This window comes from Dipodomys merriami, unplaced genomic scaffold (genome assembly GCF_024711535.1).
Source record: "Dipodomys merriami isolate MVZ:Mamm:240054 unplaced genomic scaffold, mDipMer1.0.p SCAF_8, whole genome shotgun sequence".
In the NCBI taxonomy this organism is placed as follows: Eukaryota; Metazoa; Chordata; class Mammalia; order Rodentia; family Heteromyidae; genus Dipodomys; species Dipodomys merriami.
This window is the reverse complement of record NW_027206401.1, coordinates 40,011,547-40,030,437: the sequence shown is the minus strand read 5'-3', so window position 1 is coordinate 40,030,437 and position 18,891 is coordinate 40,011,547.

Here is an 18,891-nt window from a genome sequence, read left to right as displayed (position 1 = left end):
TTCTTGCAAACTGACAGTTACCTGAAAACATTCGGACTTATTATTTCCAAATTCTAGCGTATTTTAAGTGTTTCCCTTTTTATAGCTTATATTTATTTTTTAGTCCCAGGTAATCAGCTTGTCTTAATTATTAATGAATCACAGGTGCGACCTCTGCACGTATTCTCATCTTCATGAATGCCTTGATGACTAATTTGTGAGTGAGCAGAAGCCTCCATAGTTCACAGAGAGATTTGCAATAAACTTTAGAAAAACAATTCTATTTTCCTAATGTATTTGTAGTTTGTACTTCTTCTAAAACACTATCTTCTTTCTGTTTTCATCTTCTGAATGAGCAACTTTAAATTATAAATAAAAATAACCATGACTATTAATCAATTCCTAAAGAATCATCATCAAGATAAATCAGATGGCAAAATTTTACTTCATAAATATGAATGGTTAGGAGCTCAACTCAATTGCTTAATGATGATGATAGCAAACATTTATCAGCCTATGTAGTGTATTGTTTAAAGTTATTGTTTCCAACAAGTCTATGATTTGAGTACCATGTTGATTCATGTCCAAAAGAGGAAAACATCATGACTTCACTTTGGGATTTACTCACTGTGACATATTGATCATCTAATACATCAAGTATGAATCAGAAACATAGACCAAGCACTCAACAAACAAATCAACAATCTGAGAGATGTAGGTCTAATAATTGTCTCTCCTGAAGTAAAAGTAGGAATAAAATCAAAGAGCAAGAAAGCCTTCAAAGGACATATACCATTTGTACTTAGAAAAAGAGGGAATAGAATAATTCGAACAAGAAAGAAAAATAATAAAAATGTATAATGTCACATGTTACATAGTCACTCTCCAATAAGACTTACGCACTGTGTGTCATACAAACTTTCACCAGTAGGAATTTGAAAGGAAGCTAGGGATTAGCTATACATGACTATCTTGTAAATGTTAGAGGTTGTGTAACTGGAAATGATGAAAGGCGGGAAGCAACCTGAAGCTGAGACTGTTCCCGCCGCCACATTTCTATTCCTGTTTTGTTACATCTGTGCTAGTTCAGGATTGAGTGTAAAGAACAGAGGCTAAGGTGAGTCAGATCTCCATTTCCCACATCTGTTTAAAAAAAAAGACCTTTTCAGTGCGGGGAGGGGGGGACGATGGGGGGAGAGGGGGGAGGCTGGGAAGGGATGTGAAGGGTAAACAAAGGAGGAGGCTGCAATGCTTGGTAAGAAATGTATGCATTATCCTGCCCATGTAATTGTAACACCTCTGTACAGTATGTTCACAAATAAAATAAAATAAAATAAAATAAATAAAAAAATTAAAAAGACCTTTTTTCATTAATTGGCTTATTTTTTATTGCTTACATTTGTTTTTATCCCAAGATTCAAATTAGGAGGAGGGCTGTGGATTAAAAGTTGAAGAAATAAAAAGGAGATAATAACTCATATATTTAGAGATACTTTCCATTTGTAGAGCATTTCTGCATAGAGTTTAATGTTTAATTTCTACAATAAGGCTATGAAACAGGTTAGTAATACTATTGTACAGCTAAAGAGATTTGACTCTAAGAGAAAATACAGGACAAAACCACTACCACAGAATCATAGAGGTAATAACAGAATCGGAATAAGTCTTCTGAATCTGCATCTCGTACCATAGCATTAAGGGAGCTGACACAATGAAGACTAAAAGGCTAAGAAGTCTAGCATCTCAGTGCAGTAGGAAGTGGCTGGAGTTGCCCCTCTAGTCAAAGACCCGGATACAAACGTGGTAGTAGCTGTGTGAGGAAGGGGTCAGCTTCGTAGAAAAAGTAGTTGTGATGGACAGAGGAAGGGTACAACAGTGAACAAAATGTTTTTCTTCTTTTTGTAATGTTTTTCCTTGTGTTTTCCTTACCAATACACATAATCTGTTCTATTCATAATATCAAGCAAGAGATGCTAAGCCTGGGTGCCTGTAGTTCTAGCTATTCAGGAGGCTCGGCTCAGATGTGAGCATTGTGGTTCAAAGCTAGTCTGGAAAAGAAAGTCTGTGAGACTCTTATCTCCAATTAACCACTGCAAAACCAAATGTGGATCTGTGGTTCAAGTGGTAGAGTACAAAAGCTCAGGGACTGTGTCCAGGGCCTGAGTTCAAACCCCAGGACCAGCACACCCACACATACAGATGTTACCATGAAAAAGGGCTTTAGATTTTCAAAGCCCAGATTCTGATAGTATGCAAGTCACAGAGAGAGAGAGAGACAGAGACAGAGACAGACAGAGACAGAGAGACAGAGAGAACGCACATAAAAAAGAAAGAAAAAAGCCAGGCCACCCTGAGGCTAGATAAAGATACTAAGAAAGAAAAGCCGAATGATAGAATCCACAGAGATGTTTAAGGGATCCGAGAAGTGTGGGATCCTGTGGGCCTTCCGGGGATAATTATCCAGTATATAGAAAGACCATGGAACATTTGGGTAAATGCCCAAAAGTGGGATTGCTGGGTCATAGGGGAGCTCTATGTGGAGTCTTTTGAGGAACCTCCATACTACTTTCCACAGTGGTTGAACAAGTTTACACTCCCACCAACAATGCAGTAAGGTTCCCTCTGTCCACAACCCCTCCAGCATCTGTTCTTATTAGAGTTCTTGATTCTAGCCATTCTAACTGGGGTGAGGTGGCATCTCAATGTTGTTTTGATTTGCATTTCTTTTATGGCTAGAGAGGTTGAGCATTTCTTCATGTGTCTATTGGCCATCCTTCTTTCCTCTTCAGAGAAGGTTCTCTTTAAGTCTTTAGCCCACTTATTTATTGGGCAGTTGTTTCTTTGAAGATTTGTTGTAGGGAGATTTAATTTTTTGAGTTCACACTAAAGTTCACACGACTATGTTTATTACAGCCTTTTTTACCATAGCTAAGATATGGAACCAACCCAGATGCCCATCAGTAGATGAATGGATCAAGAAAATGTGGTATATATGCACAATGGAATTCTATGTCTCCATCAGAAAGAATGGCATTGCCCCATTTGTTAGGAAATGGAAAGACTTGGAAAAAATTATATTAAGTGAAGTAAGCCAGGCGCAAAGAAACATAGGTCCCATGGTTTCTCTTATTTGCAATAACTAATATATGTCTGAGTCAAGCAGAAAAGGTCAGTTAAGGTGATGTTAGGGAAATGAACCCTAAGATATGTATTCATATGTTTTTTTTCTTTCATGCAATTGTTTCTAACACATTTATAAGATGATTTCTTTGTTGTTTTGTATGTCCGTCCCCCATGGTATAACCCCTGATTTCACTGTATTTGATGTTGTTATAATTTGTAGAGGGGAGGGGAAAAAATAAATCATTTAAATAGGGATACAGGTGGACCCATTGCAACAATGAGATGTACAAGTCATTATGTCAAAAATGAACTTTACAACTTTGGTGGGGGGGGAGGAAGGTTGGGTGAGGGGATGGGGGGAGGATGGGATGGGAAGGGGAAACAAAGGAGGAAGCTACAATGCTTGATAAGAAATGTACTCATTATCTTGTAACCCCTCTGTACAGTATGTTCACAATAAAAAAAAAAAAGAAAGACCATGGAAAAAGAATCACTGAGAATCCTATTGTGTCGGGCAAACAAGATTCACCTGTTTTCCCTTTCTTATACTCCTGGATTTCTAGACTTAGATTCTGCCAACTAAAACAATCTTAGCAGAAGTAGAACACAGGCTTGAAGTCTAGAGGCCCAAGTTGGACACACAGTTAAGTAGCAGAGGCTAAGTAGCAAAGGACACAGTGGCATGATAGAGAGAGAAACCATGTTTAAGAATCCCAAGAGGACTGTGGTAATGTAGATAAGAACAAAGCTGGAAGATGGAACTAAGGATAATGGCAGAAAATGGATGGGGTGGGGATGAAAAGATATACAAAGCAATGACTGCAGTAAGGCTCCTCAGAGACAGAGACAGAGACAGAGAGAAAGAAACTAGGAGAGAGTGAGTCAAAGCAGAGTTGAGGTCACAAATCTCAAATGAAGATAGATGTAGAAATAAAATGTCAGCAAAAAGACTCTAAAGATCAAAGCCACAATACCAACCATAATAGCCAGTGTACATGAGTACTATTTCTATCTGAGATAACCAAGGAAAATGGCCAGGAAGTAATAGGAAAACTAGAGTTGAGGAAGAAGAAATTAATGTGGGAAGAACATTATTAGCTGCGACTGGCCTTGGGAGTAATAAGTCTGGTCTGGGACAGAAAGAAGCAAAATGAGAAAGCATATTAGAAAGTAAAAGCTTTCCTTCCCAGACATGGGGGTGTCCGGTATAATTATCATAGTTATAATCCTACCTACTTGTGAGCAGGATGATCTCAAGTTCAAGGCCAGCCTGAGCAAAATGCTAGTGAAAAGTTGCCTCACCAAAAAAAGTAACAAAAACAAATTGCTCAGATAGTTGCTCAAGTAATATCGCTGCTTTTCTGATTTCTATCCTCAGAACCACAAAAAAAAGAAAAATAAAGAAGAAAGAAATGGAGGGAGGGAGGGAGGAAGGAAGGAGAAGAGGGAGGAAGGAAGAAAGGAAGGAGAAGAGGGAGGGAGAGAGGGAAGAAAAGAAGATAGAAGAGAAGGAGAATGGGATGGAGGGAGGGAAGTAAAATTTCTTAGAGAAAGAAAAAAAAGAATTGAAACCAATAAAATCATACATATTGAGTTAATAGAGGACAACTATAAATGATAATACATCGGTGTATATCATATATGTATTATTCATTCAGAAAGCTAACGTAACTCTTGTAAGCTTCCAAATTATGCTCAGAGCTGATACTAGGAATAAATTAAGTACATTAGGATATGATGTTGCTTTCCAGAGGATGCAGTTTAGGAGGAGAGATGGTAGCTGGACCAGTGTTGTGGTAGATGGAGGAAAGAGAGGAGAAGGTACACCCAGAGACGAGCGCCTGCCAACACAGACACAATCTAAGCCAGATTCCATTTTCCTCATGAAAAACATTACTATCAAAGACTTACTCAATTATTCATGAAAAGACCACTTTGAATTTACTTTTATTCACTTGATCAGATACATACAAGCATATTGGTTATGCATTAAAAAGCAAATGAAAAGTATTCGACTAAGCTTCTCAACAAAGTAAAATAGTGGGGGGGGGTCTTAAAAAACCTGATTTATTGCTACTTTTCTACCTTAAATCTGCCTGTCATAGTTATTCCCACGTGACGGCCAGGGTCTACTCAAGAAAGGAAATGATATGGTAAACTCTATATTCATTTTGACAATTCTTGCTGTGGTTAGAAATCTTCAATAAGAAACAACACTGGAAGTGGGGGAGGTAAGGAATAATGCAGGCAAGAATTCATTGCATAGATGATAAAATTAAGAAAAGTAAGGAATGGGGTGGGTCAGGAGGGGTGAGAATGTTAAGGGGTGACACTGATCCAGATCTACTGAGTTCATCACCTGCTTTGTTAAATGGAACTTCCCTTGCACAACTACTTAAAGATGATATTTTAAAAAACAGCCTTGTAAAATACGGAATAATTCCAGAGATAGCATGCACAAAAAGGAGGCCAGGCTTCCTAATAATGAACTGTGCATTTGAAATTTGTTAATAGAGTAAATCTTCAGGGTTTTCACCACAGAAAACAACAACTACATGAAGGAATACATATATTAATTAGTTGGACTGTAGTATTCTATTCATTATATCTGAACATTCCTCATACCTTTAATATATAATTTTATTTGGAAAACTTTAAGCAAATAATTCATTTCAAAATTAGTAAAGTCAAACTTCATGCAAAAGGTTTTGAAGACAATGAAAATCTGTACAACTTCTAAATTGTTAACATGTACAAGATATAGTAAACACAAATTAAACTTACAAAACTATGTTTCCCTGATAAGTGGTCATCCATAGTAAGTGTCACATTACTTTTCATCTTTCTATTAATAATGATAGTTGTAAGACACTTTCATTTTTCTTTAATGTTTTTAGGTATCAATGTAATCACAATAATAATTGGAACTTCTAAATATATCATTGGATAATAAAATCATTATAGCAATGCACATATTAGACATTCTTTTCAATTTAGAACAGAAGTTGATATATGTTAAAGTAAAATACATGTTGCTTTCTTGTCTCATTCATACATGGCTTAAAACAATATAATGCAAAATTATGTCAGTGTAGATTTCAGTTTCCTGGGTATTATAACGCCACTAAAATTAACTTCAATTTCTAGCATAAAGGAGGAAAATTTACACCAACAAAAAACTCCAAAATGTCAATGACATAACATGTCAAGGTTGATTTTTTATTTACTGTGCACATCCAATGTGTTTCAAAAGCAGGATTTGCTCTATACAGTCACTTAGACCAACAATGCTATTGCCATAGTAGGTCAGAAATAACTCCTCTTTGGCCCTTGACAAGGAAGGTGGGAAAAAGATAGGGAATAGCTCACTACAACAACACAACAGCAAAACTAGACACATGGGAAGTGAGCAGTTACATAGAAAACCAAGAGCTGCAAATCATCTCTTCCTGTTTTTTTTTCGGAACAGAATGAAGTGTTTCTGGTTACAATAAAGCCTCCAAGTATGTTTTTGATTGCATCTTACTGCTAAATATCATAATAGTTCTCCATTCAAGGTTCTAGCCCCACAAAATGTACAAAAGAATTTTAAGGAAAAAAAAGGGTGCTCACTTTGGTAATACATATACCAAAATTGGAGTGATATGGAGAAGCATTCCATATTTTTATCTGTGGAAGGGACAGGGAATCACAGAAACATCAGGATAAAGGATGAATTAATGTAATATTGATACTCACATATCCACTATGTTGAATATGAACCTTACAACTTGGTGGGGGAGGGGAGTAAGGAGGGGTAAGCAGAAGAAAATGGATGAGGTAACAGTGCTTAACAACGAAATGTACTCATCACCTTACTTATGTAACTGTACCCCCTGCTCATCACCTTTTCAATAAAGATTTTAAAAAATAGGTTCCACATCTATCTTTCCTGTTAACTGGTTGGTTATGCCAATCCGGCAGGTTACTTCAAGCTCCTAGAATTTGAGTGTTGTAGCTAAAATGAGATTGAGCTGGCTCGTCTCTAAGACTCTTGATACATGCAAGCTTACTAATCTATTTTATATTTCTATCTTAAATCAATGAATAACCTAGTCATATAATGTTTCAGAAGCCATATGCTGCATAAAATTTCAATTGAGAATTTACTGTTTTGTCCTCAATTATATAATAAATACATGTAGCAATATCTTCAACTGTAATCAACCATCTTAACACTCTTTCCCTCCAACTTTTTTTCACCCTCCCAATTCTAGCTTAGCTGGAGATATTTGCATTCCATTCTGATATCATAATTATGTGTTTACATTGTTTGTATGTCAATTTTAAAAGTTGGACATTTGACTATGTAAATATTGCTCACTGGAAAGCACAAAGAGTAAAATATAATTGCATTTGCCTTCATGTACAGCTATTTCTTTCCTGGAATTTCTCATTGTTTTTCTTTCTAGCCACCAATATTAGTCTCTCTGTCATTTTCATTGTTTTGCTAATTCTCCATCTAATTGAATATTCTGTCCATTTCTACTTACTCAGAAGCTTCCCTCCCAGGATGGTTGTCCTTTCATTTCTAACTAAGATGGATGTCTCACTGAACATGCTATTTTACTCTAATTCTGACTTCTTTTTATGGCTTTCCCAGGTGGTTTCAACTGTTACCTTCATTGTGTATGGGTTTGTTTTTTTTCTTCTTAGTTATATCCTCATTTTATTGGAATACATATGTAATGATCTTTCTAATAAGGTGAGTTTGGAAATTTTACTTTGCTCTTCAGAATAAGCACATCCACTTTACCTACAGATGGTTGATCTAGTGACAAGCTCAAACAATACAGAATTCTAACTATCTTCCATCCATGTAACTGTCACGTCTACATTCCTGGCCTGAGGACTCTTTGTTCCTGGAATACAGAAACCTATGATGCCCATACTACCTCTTAACATTATTGGATTGGGAATTAAGTTTCCAACACTTGAATGCTGGCATATACATTCAAACTAGAGCAGATGGATTAATACTGACTTCTTCTTTGATTAGCTTCCTCTCTTGTCTGCTTTCTACCCTTCATTCTCCTATCATTGTTGTCTATTATGTTCCCACATAATCTTACACATAAATGTATGGCTCTTTCTTTTGTCGTCTATAGATATAGATAGATAGATAGATAGATAGATAGATAGATAGATAGATAGATAGATAGATAGATAGATAGATAGATACTATAATCTTAATAAAATGATTACCGAGGTTACAATTGTGTATTATTTGATTACAGGTATGATCATAGAGACAAGCACATCAACAATGTCCAAAGTATTATGCCCATTTGGTCCTCTTGAAGTCCAAGCCAAGAGTCTGTTTGCTGTGCCATATGGCTTTGTGCCTGGTCTGAAGATGCAGAACACCACCTGTCAACCTTTATCATGCTCAGGAAGAAGGCCCTGAACCCCTATCCCACACGAACATTGAACATCTTTTGTCTTTCACTGTTTCAAGTCCCTTTAATGGAATGCCACAGTGTTCCTATATAAGTATATTTCTTCTGTACCTACTACCTAATTTTCAATGTTAGCCTTAATTTCCTTCAGGCTTTTGCCCTATATAGGCCAGTGCTTATTTTCATGGCTGATTAATGGTTCTGATTAGTCCTTGAAGCAGGAAATCCAATATCCCTTAGGGGAACCCTAAAGAAGCAGATGACCATGAATTCAAGGAAGCCTATTCACCACAGAAATCAATGGAGAAAGGAGGCAATGTTAATGCAGACAACGTTCCACCAGTTTCTAAATGCAAGTGCTCAGACGGGGAGAGTGGAGGGAGGGGAGAGGATAACAGAGACTGTATTGAGAATTCCACACTGCCGTTCCATCACTCTAAAAGCCAGCTTTAACAACTCCCTTCCCAATGTGGAAATTTAAAGCTTCCTTTTTTTGTGAATTTTGACTGGTTTATGGCTCTAAAAGAAAACTTCACCACTCTTGGAGATTAGCTCTTGGGGTGAGTTTGTGTCCCAAAGAGGATATGGCTTAATTTCATAAAAGCCACACCACGAGCTCAGCACAGCTATCATTGGAGAAAATTCAAGACCATAAACTTCAATATTAAATAAAGAAAACTATAGACATGTGGACGTGACACCACTTTTTATAGCATGTGTCTTATCTGAATGCAGATATGAGCTCATAAGTAACATTTTCTAATAGGTTTTTGATAGAATAGGTTTTAACAATCTAACCTCCCCCCGAAAATCTTATATAACTCACTTCTTTTTATTATCCCATGGGTTGGTTCTTAACAGCTAGAGAGATACTAATTGTGCCTCTTCCATTCCTTCTGATTGTCCTGTGAAAACTGATGTGAAGGATGAAGAAGAAACAAAGAAGGGCAGGTTTCTCACAGTGAGAATGCTGAGAGGAACAGACAGGATTTGCTCAGAAACTTCTGTCTTTCCTCTCCTACCTCTGATTCAGCTTCAAAGGACTGGATCTTCCTAGATCTTTCTTTTGTCCTCTATAAGTTCTATTCAGCCTGTTAAATGTCAGACTGAAGTCAGAATATCTGTATAAGGCTTATGAATCAGAACGTTTACGATCTACATCTTGAAACATTAGCTAACAATTATTCTATTTGGTGCATGGCTGTGAGCTAGACAGGAGGTTGAATTTAAAAGAAGAGTGTTTTTATTTGTATTTGAAAAAAATGCTACATGCCATAGCTTCTAAACCAGATCACCCTTTCTCTTCAGTATCATGAAGTTGATGGGAATGGATGTGATATAGGAGAAGCCTACAACCATCTACATTGTATCTATCTGTAGCTCTGCTACCACAAATGTTGTAACTTTGTTTCTTCAACTCAACTGGTAATTCATGCTATATAAGTCATGTTACAAAGCATTTTCCCATTAAAAAATAAAAAAATAATGTAAATAAGATTGAGCACTCTATATCACCCACCACACCCTATATTACCCACCCCACCCCCTCCCCACACACACACTTCAGGTTTTGCTGCAAGTCAGATAACACTACCAAAAAGAAATGCACTGTATGCTACATGCAGTATATATAAAGCAGCGGCATCTATATTTCAAAATGGCCTTAGACTATCTTAACTCATGTATTCAAAACACACGTATTTAAGCAGGATTAATCCTGCCAGCTCCCAGGATAGGTGCTGATGGCCTAAACCAATTAGTAAACCTTTTTCCTCACAAGCACTTGGCCAATTCCAGCCAAAGAGGTTTTTGCTCAGGTTTTTAAAGGGTAAATGTTCCTTCCCATGTGAACCTGAACCTGAAAGCATACAGAATAGAACAGCTTCTGCCATGTTTCCATCACATGAATTGTGGGAAGAAAGCCAAGGCCCAGAAGAGAGCAGGACAAACAGATGAAAAGAAACCAGACCTTAATTGGCACACTGTGAATTTCTTACTCAGGAATAGGCACACATTTAGGCAAAAACCTGAAAGTCTGTCTCAATAACCACTAAAAGCTAGGAATGTGGTTGAAATGGTAGAACAGTTCTCTAACAAGTATGAGATCATGAGTTCAAACCCAAGTATTGCCAAGAAGAAGAACAGGGAGGAGGAAGAGAAGGAGGAGGAAGAGGAGGAAGGAGAGGAGGAAGAGAAAGAGGGTAGAGGAGGAGAAGGAAGAAGAGAAAAAGAAGGAAAAGGAGGAGGAGAAGGAATGAGGGGGAGGAGGTAAATAAACATTTTAACTTTTATATGAACATAAAAATAATATTCTCCTTACTTTTGGCCTAGTCCAATGAACTTAATTTTTTCTCCTTGAAGATGGCAAGTTTCAGCTGTGCATCAGTGGCTCACATCTGTAATCCTGTAGATTAAGAGACTAACTTTCCTCAGGAATCTATGATCTCCTATGACCCTATCTGCTCAGTAAGAAGTTGCCTCCTTACTCTGCTCCTGGGATGAGTCTTATCTGGGCTGAGCTAATATCCACATCCATGATGAGGTCAGGGATGATCAATCTCACTCAGGTCATGAGATTTTAAGGAATCCTCTAGAAGGACAGGAAAATAACTTTCTAACTCTTCCTGGAAAGTAACTCTACCTTCCTGTGTTTAGTTCCATGCAACACTTGCCCTTTTAGAACTGCTGCAACCCTTGCTATCACAAGAGAACCAGCTTTTTGATGCCAATATTGGTACAAAGGAGGAGAAGCCAAAATAATCACAGAAAAGCTGAGTCCTGAGCACTCATAACTCCTTGGTTGAAACCATGCCTATAGCCAGTGCCACCCTTTGTCTTGCTCAATTGCACAAGCTAATAATTGGCCTTTGCTTCTTAATCCCGTTTGGGTGAGAGTTATTAAAATCTAAGGAGTTCCCATTGCATAGACTTTGACTACAAAATTATTGGGAATGCCTAGGTGTTTGCTCTTATGTTCCACAATGCACATTATTTTATCATCAGTAAGAACAATAAATAGTACTTTAAGTAGAATATTTAAATCCCTCACATTGAGTATATTTCTTGATCATTTATATCTGAGTACATCAAGCAATTGAAAAATCAGTCTCTTTTGCAGAACCTTAACATTTGAAATAATAATGATAGCATACATTTGCATAAGGCTTGATTGTTTTCAAAGCACTTTCCCATTTGATAATCTGAACAAATCTGTGAATTAGTTAAGAGAGTGGCAGAGACTGTTTTGAGTTCACAAAGTCACCGCCTTTCCCTCGTTAGCGCAGAGATATGTGGCGTTCCCAAGACCCTGGCAGCTGGGTGAGAATCTGACTGATGTACCTAAGGGACAAACAGTCAAGAAAATTGTATTATGCAAGGCTCAGCCCATCACACTCTTTTATGAAGGGACTTTCTCTGTCTCTGTCTGTGTGCCTTTCCCTCTCTGTATCTGTCTCTGTGTCTGTCGCTCTTTGTGTATCTCTGTCTCTGTGTGTTTCTCTGTCTGTCTGTCTCTCTCTCTCTCTTTCTCTCTCTTGCACATACAAAAACATCTTTTGCTTCTGTTTCTCTTCAGAGCTCTAGCTTCACTGATATAATTTAGTAAAGTAGATATTTCATTTCTTGCAAACTCAAGGACTTATGTTCCTGTAAGCACTTGACCTTCTACTTAGTCCATCTGTCTTGTTAGACCTTGCAGCTTGATTCTTTACTAATTTCTACAGCCTTTTAGTTTACTTCTAGGCCATCTGAATCAGCTTGGCACAGAAAAAGAGTTATTGTTTTCTATTAAGAATTTCAACTGATTGTGTGACCACCAATATTTATGGAAGGCAACCTTCTTTATCTGGTCTAATGATGTATTGTTAGCTTTATTACCATTCATAGGAATGTCCACAGTAATACTGAACTATTCCGAATATCATGGCTAGCCAAACTGACACATAAAACTACCACATAGGCTAATGAGGACCACTTGCTGGGCTTTTGGTGTGTAACTTATATTCTGTGTTCTTCTGATGACTCTGTTCAAATGTTTGTTAATGTCTCATTTAATCAAGAGTGTCCAGCCCTCTCAGTTCCCCAGAGAAAATGCTTCTTACTCTTCTCACCTTTGCCTATCACCTATACTCACATGTAAAATTCACGGGTATTTTTTTTCCTTAACTTTATCAACAAAAATGAATATCCTACTAGTTCACTTTTCTTCAAAATATAATACTATGAAAAATCTCACATGCACTCTTTCTTTCTCCCCCTTTCTTATTGTCCTCCATACTACTTCCTGAAGACTAGATGTAAAGAATAGCATCTCTCTATATACCAGAATATTCTGCTTATTTTTCTCTCACCACCTTACTTGACTGATGTTGAGAATTCAAGGCTAGATCTTTTACAAATTTTTTACATTTGGGAAAGAGAGATTTTCATGATTCTTCTCCACTCCGCCATCTAAATTCTTAGAATGCAACTGATTACATTCGAAAGGAATCTTTTCTGTGAAAATATGTTCAATAAAAGGTTGTCCTGAATCACAAAGTAAATTCACAATATAATTTCAAATGACAACTGGAGCAGAAGATAATCAAATTTAGAGCGAAGGGCCAAGTACAAAGACTTCCAAAGCCATAACACAAATTCTGAAGATTTTGTCATTAAAACTGCTTTTTTATTTTAATAGATACAGTTGGATGCTATTTTCAATCACTATTTTCAACCACTTCTCTATACCACAAAATGATTAGCTGCTCTTTGTAAAGTTAAATGCAACTTAGTCCAAATTATTTATCATACAGGATTTAGATAAGTTCCAAAAAAGCTCATATCTGCTAGAAGGCCACTCATTATATTAAAAGTCAAATGAAAATTGTGTTATTTTTAGATAAAGCAGTCCTGTTAGTGCATCGCATTGCAGTGTCTTACATTCACTGTTTCTCTGTAACAGCAGAAGGATGGGTGTGATGACCTCTCAAGGTCAAGCCAAGACTTTTGATTATATGAATTGTGTGCTAAAAAATTACATGTTAAAATATCTACACAAAAGGTGTGTCATTTTCTCAGTACAACTGTCATCTTTAATGCTACCTTTGGTTTTATATTTAAGATGTATACCCATGTTTATTTGTTTCAAAACTGGTTTAAAAGCTGTTACAGGCCATTCTCAACTTTCAACAGCAATATAGGCAGATTTCTTACAAGGTTAAACAAAACTGACTGTCAATGTTATATTTTGTATATGTGGTTCTAGCTCCCACTTTGTTTTATTCTCTGTCATCAGAGACTATACGATGCCCAGATTACATTGTTTTTGAATTGTCTATAATGTTTCTATATTATTTGTAAGATATTATACTATAATAAATTTCCTAGAAACTAAAAATCATCAGAGTTGAATTTATAAAACCAATTTTATCACATACATTAGATTATTATGATTAAATTTTTTGAAATATTTTCTTCTTTATCTGCATTAGGTAGCCATCATCATATTGAAAGTCAGAGTTTTATAAATTTACACTTAGTAGTACCTGACAGTTTGGAGGGCTACATCAATATAATGAACATACTGATTTTAGTTACTACTTTTCAGCACCCAGAATTTTGTGCCCCAAATTCTAAATTTACACTAGAAAACTCATTTAAACTTTTAAAGGACATTTCCTTAAATAATGAGATTTCCGTTCATATGACTTTCTCTGCTAGACCTTAGGTTATTCCTGATTTTAAAAAAAAAAAAAAAAAAGACTGTTCATTTTGTCCTCAGTGTTTACTCTGTCTTTATCAGTTAAAACTTCTCTCTCCGTCTCTCTGTCTCTCTCTGTCTCTCTGTCTCTCTCTCTATCGCTCTGTCTCTGTCTCTCTGTCACTGTCTCTGTCTCTCTCTATCTCTCTCTGTCTCTCTCTGTCTCTGTCTCTGTCTCTCTATCTCTGTCACTGTCTCTGTCTCTCTGTCTCTATCTCTCTCTGTCTCTCTGTCTCTGTCTCTCTGTCTCTGTCTCTGTCTCTGTCTCTCTGTCTCTGTCTCTCTGTCTCTCTGTCTCTCTGTCTCTCTGTCTCTGTCTCTGTCTCTGTCTCTCTCTGTCTCTGTCTCTGTCTCTGTCTCTGTCTCTGTCTCTCTCTCTCTCTCTCTCTCTCTCTCTCTCTCTCTCTCTCTCTCTCTCTCTCTCTCTCTCTCTCTCTCTCTCTCTCTCTCTCTCTCTGCTCTCTGTTTATCTCCCTCCCCTTTAGAGATGATCTCAATATTTTTGGTACTTTGCCCTCTTTCTTTTGGAAAAATATATCTCAGTTTCCAAAACTAACCTTTACCATTGTATACGTCACCAGATAAGTAGAAAGCATGTGTGTGTCGGGGGTGGGGGTGGGGATCTAGGAGCCTTTTTTAGCTAAGTTTTATTTTGCTCTCTCCCCTTCCTGGCCTCCAAGTGGTGATATTTTCTTTGGTCTCTCTTAATAAAATATTTTATCCTGGCACAGTGGCTCAAATCTGGAACATAAGCTACTTAGAAGATGGAGATCAGAAGGGGGAGTGGGAAGGGGGTGGAGGGAAATGGAAAGGGATGGGAAGGGAAACAAAGGAGGAGGCAACAATGCTTAATAAGAAATGTACTCATTACCTCGCCCATGTAATTGTAACCCCTCTGTAGGGCATTTTCACAATAAAAACAAAAAAAGAAGAAGAAGAAGAAGATGGAGATCAGAGGACACTCATTCAAGGACAGCCTAGGCATAAATGTTCATGAAACTCCATCTCCACCAAGACCTGTACACAATGCCAGTAACAGGAGGATCACAGTTCAGGCAAGCTTGGACACAAAGCAAGACCTTATCTCAACAATAACCAACACAAAAGTAGTTGGCAGAACAATTGAAGTAATAGAATAGAATTGAATTAGTAGAATTCCTTGCTATCAAACACAAGGGTCTGAACCCTAGTACTGCCAGATAATAATAATAATAATAATAATAATAATAATAATAATAATAATAATAATACATTATTTTATGTTATTTATTTTGTTATGATTGTAACCTTTACTACTCAGCTAATTCATTTAGACAGTATCATGATTCCCTGAGAAAATCCATTGCTGTGATTTATTTTTCTTCCTTCAAGTTCTAACCTATTCCAAACTACTTCTGTATTCTATTAAAAACTGCAATTTCAAAGTTTTCTTGCTTCTACTCTATCTGGCTTCACTTTTATTTTCATTCTGATCCCAAACACAGTGAGACTGGGATCACTAATTGCAAGATTCCCATGCACCACACACAATTCCCTAGGCAGGAATCATTTCTCCTCCTTATAGGCCATGCCACGAATTAAATAAGAAAGCCATCCTATATCAGAACTACCAGTATGCAGCCTGCCTTATCTCCTCTGCTTCATAAAACAGTCTAGTCACAAGAAATTCAGTTCTTCTGGCCACTACTGGCCTTTTGGAAATGTGCACACTTTTGTGAAAATAAGGCAGTAATTCCTTTATTCAGGCACCTTTTCTAATTGCATAATGTATTTTTTAATTACAGTAAATAATTGTACTTGCCAGTGAAATTGTACAGTCTCCAGGGTAAAATGTGTTTCCGCTGTCCAATGCAAAGTCATGTACTTATTATTTTTCATGAGATGTGGGACAACCTAATAGAAGGAACATACTCATCCACCTCCTCTCTTTCTGTCCTAGACATCATGATGTGTTACCTAAAAGATGTATCTATTTGTTTCATGAACGCTTAGTGGTATTTTGTATGTCCAGATGCTATTGAAAGCCTTATACAAATAATAGTCTCATTTAATCATTATAATAGTTCAATCTGGTAAGTACTGTTGTAATTACCTTTCTACAGACAAGGAAACAGAGGTACTGGTGTGCTGAGGAACTGTCCAATGGCTGTTCAGGGACTGAAACTCACATTCTATGTTCTTTGAAGTAAACTTGAACTAGAGATCCTGCTCCAAAGTGCTTCTTTTTAAGTCTTCTAGGTAAATAATTGATCTCTGTCACACCCCTTTCCTTTTACACACTGCATAATGTCCCCCCTCCTTGGCATATATGCAGTATTCCAGAATGTTTGTTCCTGACCCCTTCTAAACATTCCCTTCACCGAAGGTTACTGCAAATGAACCACCAGCACACGAACTCATCCCACCCACTAAAGAACTGGAGGTTGTGGGACCATGGGTGAGATCATTTAAACTGGTAGAATATTTTGAAGGGTTCATGTACACTGTGCAACTTCACCATTTCAATTTCAGTGCCCTAGAGAAGCACTTATAATGGAATCAGTGATTTAAAAGAAAAAAAAGGGACTGTGCTATTATAATCCTTCTCATAGTTTCTTTTCTAGGCATAAAGTGTCTTTTCCTGTTGGTCTGAAGTTGATGACTTATTCTGCTGGTACTTTGACTGGAGCTGGGTCCTGGATAATACTTTTATCTGGCCTGTTAGACCCTCAACTCAAGTAAATGCCAAAAGAATATCAAGAACTAAAATAACATTGCATCCTTTATAATAAACCAGCACTGCCATCCATCTATAGGGACAAGTTCCTGTCCTGAGAAAGACCAGGCTATTTTGTGCTAAGATTTAAGGTTAGGCCATGCACCCTTCAGCTCCAGGATTAAGTGTTCATTCACTCTGCCTCAAGCTTCCCAAGAGTCTTATGTCAAATACCTTCATCACCCCACCTGAGACATCTGTTTTAATAATCAATTTAAAAATCTTTGAGAAGTTTTTAAGAATATCTTTATCTAGACCCACTAAAGTTGGTGGGAGTGAATTTATTTCATAGACATCAGTTAAAACCCAAATAGGTCTGGGTTAATTGGCCATTGATGATTCATCAATAACCTGACATTTGTGTAATATGAGAATCTCATGCTTTTCATGTGAGAAGTGTTAATAAGTTCCTGGATAACACTAATAAAATTTACACTTTTTTAACTGCTCCAAAGTCTTTATTTAAAAAAAATAATAACCAACTCAGATGTCAACATAAAATATTCATTTTGTAATTCAAATAAGTAATGGTTCCCATCATTCATGATAGTGTAATATTCTATGTGAATTTTACTACTTACTTTTTCTTCTTCCCTAGTTCTAGGTATGACTGTGACCACTGTCCAAGAGCCCTGATTAAACCCCTTGAACTGATGCACATTGCGTCCATTAGAACATTGAAAACTCACCTGAAAATGGTCTTTAGCAAACAGCTCAGAAGCTTTACAGCTAGAGAACATACTCTGACACAAGAATAATATAAACCAATTCACCTGGGCCACAACATTAAGAAACTTTCACAGCAGTAAAGGAAGAGGAAAAGACACAGAGCAAAAGTTCTTTGGGGCCTACTTTTTTTTTTTATAAAAGTATTACTTTCATTCATTTCTAGCTTTTTTGAATTGTAAAATATGCAATAATGTGTATATATGTAGATGTATATAAACTTAACATGTCCATTGATGAAAATTTCATCCTCTTTTAGTAGTGGAAATACTTAACATCAACTCTCATTGCAAATTTAAAGAATACAATATATTTTATTATATACTATATATATTCTATTATATATGATAATATACATTCGACCATCAGAACTTATTGATTCTGCCTAACTGAAAATTTGTGCATTTTTTATTCTTTTTCTTTTTTTATAAAAATTTTAAAAACCAATAAAAATATTTGAGGCTTTATTTTTTAAGTCAAATTCATAGAAGAGTGATGATTGCCAGAATGTGAAGATGTTGGTTTAAAAGAAAAATTACAGGGGTTGGAGGTATGCCTCAGAATACCAGCCAATGAGCAAAAGCATCAAGTAATGAGTTTGAGTCCTGGTGTTGGTCCCACTTCCTTTTAAAGGAAAACAGGCATATCTTTCAGATAGGCAAGCTCTCCAAAGCAATAATATTCCTGGATCCCACTTTACTTACATTGAGCATTCCAATAGGTCCGAGGCCAGAGCCTCCTTTTCCAAGCTCCCAAACTGCAGGAGGCTGATCTAGGAACAGATCTCCTGGACATATTTTTTTGAACACCAGGCAGACTCTAGAATACAGACCTACACTCTGAACTCTGAGATTCAGAATGGTTTTTAAATCTAAATACACTCTAAATTCTGCAAAGATTCTGATTTAGAATTGACCTTATCTTTCATATTTAATCTTTTGGTGACAGTGTTCAGAATAGCTATAGTATAGTCCCACCAGATTTTAGCCTCTGATAAATTTTTCCTGTGCTATGAATTTATTTTTTCTAATCGACAGAATACAGATCAAATGAATGTTTTGTGACTTTAAAAAAAAAACTTTAACAGAAAACTATAAGACCAAACAAAATCCTGTTGGTTGGGCATTGGT